Below are 4928 nucleotides of genomic sequence, written 5' to 3' on the forward strand. Positions count from 1 at the left end.
TATACCTCTTCAGGGGATCAAACAAATTATCTGTTTCTTTTTTGTACATTTTAATAATCTGTCCTTCATTATTTTTACCTAATCCAAACCACCTCCATATTACTGACTTAGTGGGGACTTTCCTGCTTGTCATTGAAGTTGATAGAACTTTTATTGTGATATCATTTTGAGATTATCACACAGTATGTCACAAACTTTTACTGAAATGTAAGTAGGAGTCAAAGAGATTCACAGCTGAACAGAAACGTCTCACCTTCTCTGATAGTTGTGGGGCTTGATTTCCTATTGAGGTGTTTGAAAACATGAAAAAGAGCCACACAAAGAAGAAGAAAGCCTGCAGTTGCGAACACAGCCCCAGCCAAGGTCAGAGGACACTGGTCACAACTGGCACCTACAAATATATCAAATATCAACTCGACTGAGACATTGAATGTTATTTCACCACTTGTAGGGCTATACAGATCAGTTTACTAAACAGAAAATAGCCATAATAAAATGGTGTTTAGACAAACTAAGTAATTGATCAATATTATGAAATTCATTACCTTTGCAGCTTGTCAGGTGGAAGACTGTCTGTTGTTTGCTGACGTTGTTTTGAACATTACACACCAGGTTTCCAACCAGCTGACCATGTAAGCTGATGGTAACATTTGGATCTTCTGCTTTCCCAGATCTGGTCCTTATCAGCTCGTTGCTGTTTAAAGACAAAGTTAATTCTGCTTCATCTCCCTCAGCTGAGCAGCTGAATGTCATCTGCTCTGCTGTCAAACATGTCTGAGACACGGCTGGTTCTGACACTGGAGCTGGAAGACACACACGTACATAGAGTACCGTTAATTCTTTTTTTTTATTATTATTCTAGTAATAAAAAGGATGTATAGTTTCAAAAATAGTATAATTCTGCAAACTCAATATTAAAGTAAACATGGAACAATTATTAAAAATCCAGTTCCTACCTAGAATTTTTAAATGGAAGTTGATTTTCTGTAACAGTGCACCACTGGCAAGTGAATACATTTGCAGCTGATAGTCTCCAGAGTGATTTTTTATCATCTTGTCAACCAGCAATTTTCCATTTTGGAAGAATGTGCGGTCAATTTTGTATTTGGAATTAATTTGAATTAATTTATTACCACTGTATTTTAAAATGATTTCGTTATTCCTTAGTAAACTTATTTTTGTAGATGCATTGGTTGGTAGGTGAAAAATGAGTGGCTTCCCAGCTTCTCCAAAACACTGCTGGGTTTCAGTAGGTCGAGTTAAATTACATTCAATTGTCCCTGAGTGAGAAACAAGAAAAACAAAAGCTTAAAATAATAAGTAAAGTTAGACAAATTTAACTGATAACCAGCATTTAGTATTTACAGAATTTTAATTGGACTAGCAACTGTTCATTAACTGAGGTCAGAAAGCTTTCATCATGCAGTTATTTACATAACAACTTATATATTAGAGGAGCAAAGTATCGATAAAAATCTCATTTTAATTTTAACTATTACATGTGACTCAGGAGTAAGCAGTGCACAGATTCTGCATTATGTTCAATTTTACCTGTAGAATTTTTGCAAGATAATAATTTTTTTTTTTATTACTTAAAAGTTTGTAATTATATAATGGATTATTTATTTATCTTACCTGTAGCCAAAGCTACTGCTCCCAGAACTGTGATCATGTAGATTAAAGTCATTGTCTGTAATGACAAAATCAAGTTATCAATAATAAAAAAGGTTTAAAAATATGCATGTATGAAATTCATACACATTCTAATATATATATATACCCTTACATACAAAAGTTTTTGCACCTTTCAATCCACTGCAGCACCATTTCCTGTTTTCTTGGTAATTTATAAATAAATGAAGCGTGAAGGGTCAAGGCCTTACATAGTACAGTATATTATTCACAAAACAGAATATTTTTCTGCAACATGTGGTAAGTTAATCTGTTTCTTCCATTAAATACTTTTTTTAATGATCAGGAACATTTTATTCTGCTTCTGACAAATTAGTGATAGTTTCTTCTTTTAAATAGCATTCATACACTGTAGACTAGACATGCCCTTACAGTTTTAAGTAAAAGCTTTAGTATTTCATGTTTTAGGAAAGAAAACTCGCTGCTCAAAAGTTCCACTTTAAAATTCAGCATTTTAATTTATGTTGTTGAAATTTATACATCTATTTATACATACATTTAATTCCTAATAATAATAATAATAATAATTTACAGGCTTGTTGGGACCAAATCTAATGACATCAAACTTGATTTATAAAGCACTTTTCATGCTGGGGCAACACAAAGTGCTTTACATGGAAAAATCAATTTATGTATATTAAAAACAAAAGGAGCCTTTGCACACATTAAAAGAGACTAAATAAAAAACAGTCAAACAGTCAAAAACAGTCAAAGTCTTTCATACAGTTGCATGCACAAACATGCATGTATACACACAAAGCAGCAACCTGACTGTTAAACAAAGACTAATTCTTTTTATCATTATTTCACAGCTGAACTTTAGCTCATCTTTGCTGATACAGTTTTCAAAGCTTGTACATCAGATTTCCTGCCGGCCGACCACATAAGCTAAGACACAGTGTTCTTTTAAAATGTTTGTCTGTATGCTCACAAGGTAACGTCACAACCCGGCTATGATATGTTTATCAAAACCTAAAACGTAACTTAAATAATACTGCTTAAAATGTCATTTGTAACCATACAATTATATATACATGAGTGTAATATGTCCAAAAATATTTGGACTTAGAAATTATGAATAAAATATCTTTAACAGTTGTCTTAGACAAAATATCGCGTAGTCACTTAGTTTTGAATAATATTTGATTTAAATTTTAATCAGAGAAATTAAAAGGAGAATTGTAAGATATTTGTGATTAATTACATATTTATAAGACAGAGTTTCACTTTTGTGATATTTTTAGTGTATATTAGAAAAATATAAATAAACAGAGTTGGGTTACACATTTATTCCTGTACAAAATAAATTATTCATACCTTGCTTGCCTTGCAGTCCTGTTTAAAATTGTAATGCAAAACCTTTCAGGTTTAAATTTATGTTGATCACTTCTTCCTGTCTGCAAAATCATTCACAAGGTTTAAAAGTCTAAGCTGTCTTCATTTTTTGTGTGATCAAGTGTAATTTACTTAAATTGAAAGACAGGCTTTGATTAGAGGTTGATTATTTGTTTCATATGAATTAAGTTAAATGAATTATTGTTGAAATCATCTTGGTAGCACTCACCTACAAATTCAGATCTTCTGTGGGTCTTTTTGACGGACTGGTAAATTTTCCACTGACGCAGGATGATGTATTTGCTGTATTTGTCTGTGCTGTGGACAGAAATGAGGAAGCAGTTTAAAGATAAACTGACTCACTTAGCAGTTTATCCTTCTATGTGGTTAGAACCGTTTTAATGCATTCTTTCCTAAAAAAAAAAAAAATAAATAAAAAAAAAAAAAAGGTCCTAAATATTCCTTATTTCAATTCTGTAACTTTAGAAAATGCTCCAGTATGTCACAAAAAATATTTTTAAGTTCATTCTTCAAGTCATTAGTACCACTGGGTCTTTCAGGAGATGCAAACAACACAACTGTAAAGAGATGACAAACATGCTGCATTTGATCAAAAATCTTATATTTGAAGAATGGAGGAGATGCCGGGGAAGATGGAAATATGCTCATTTTGATACAAATGTCAATAAACGTGCAACATGGCAGGTGGCTCATTTATTCTTTGCTGTGGACTAGAATTGTAAGTGGTTGTAAATTACTGGTTTATTAACAAAGAATTATGTTAAATGTAAATTCATTTCTATGGTCTAGCTTTGAGCATTCCAAGCAAAACTGTTAATAATGTTGACATTTTAACTACAATTATCTCTCCTTTAAATCACAGAATGTCATAGAATTGCATGTCAGAGGAGCCTGATCTAGTATGAGTTATGCATGCATGCATTCATTCTTTAAATGTTGATCTCACAACACAAAACTTAAAGCCCTTTTAATGTCTTGCATAAAATTAATTTCTAATTCAGTTTGCAGTTAAAGCTGCCATTCTTTAACAGAGCTTACTTCCTTTTGAAGGGCCTGAAAGGAAGTATCACCTTTGACCACCAAGAACAGCCTAACTTGTTCAAACCACATTTTTCCACTCTTGAGTTTTCTGCTTCAGCTACAATGACAAACCAGCCATGTATATTTTTAACTGTGAAAAAAAAAACATGCAAGATCTGACAGAATGAAAACACAGACATTCTGTGCATACAGTATGAGCTAACAATATGATGAATGTGCAGACTTAAGATAGTCAGAAATTTATTACTAAAAGTTTAACATTTAAAACAGGTCTGACACAAAGTTCTGTAAATGCCCTTCCGCATTTCTGATTATAGTCACTGTGGCAGCTTTCTGTTCATTTATGTGCCATCCAGAATAATAAAATCACACAGACCATCTGAAATGGCAGCATTTGATGCAGATAACCTAGGCTTAAAGATTTCTGGCAAACTTGACATATGTTTGAGAGTTTTTTTCGAAGTCTGGAAATGTTGTTGATGAGCTTCAGGCATTCATTCATAAGCCTTCAGTATTGTAGTTTATTTTCACATAACTGAAATTGTTATCATGACCCAATGAGTAGGAATATGCTTCCTGGGCCTTTCCAATGTGCAAACATTGAAGCATTGGTGCATGACCACTTTTAAAGCAAACTAACCTGCTCAAACAGCAGAAAAAGTATATCTGGGTCCCTTTTGTTGAATAGTGGCAACCACTGCAAATTATCCACAGAAAATTGACGTGACTTGTCCGGCTGCCCAGGCTCAGATGGCCCCTCCAACATGCCTCTCCTGCTGCTGATGTTCCTGGCTCGTTACTTCACCTAATTTGTTTTCTCATTCACTTCACCTGCATCT

General features: G+C 33.2%; 1 long non-coding RNA gene across 1 annotated transcript; it reads right to left on the minus strand.

Moving 5' to 3' along the window:
- Nucleotides 1–713: 713 nt before the first annotated feature.
- On the minus strand, nucleotides 714–3341 carry LOC121654541. The gene is made up of 4 exons (XR_006012972.1): nucleotides 3257–3341; nucleotides 1636–1690; nucleotides 957–1280; nucleotides 714–803 (listed from the first exon to the last, which is right to left on the minus strand). It is a non-coding gene; the product is annotated as an uncharacterized LOC121654541 (long non-coding RNA).
- Between the last annotated feature and the right edge of the window lie 1587 nt (nucleotides 3342–4928).

This window comes from Melanotaenia boesemani, chromosome 15 (genome assembly GCF_017639745.1).
Source record: "Melanotaenia boesemani isolate fMelBoe1 chromosome 15, fMelBoe1.pri, whole genome shotgun sequence".
NCBI lineage: Eukaryota > Metazoa > Chordata > Actinopteri > Atheriniformes > Melanotaeniidae > Melanotaenia > Melanotaenia boesemani.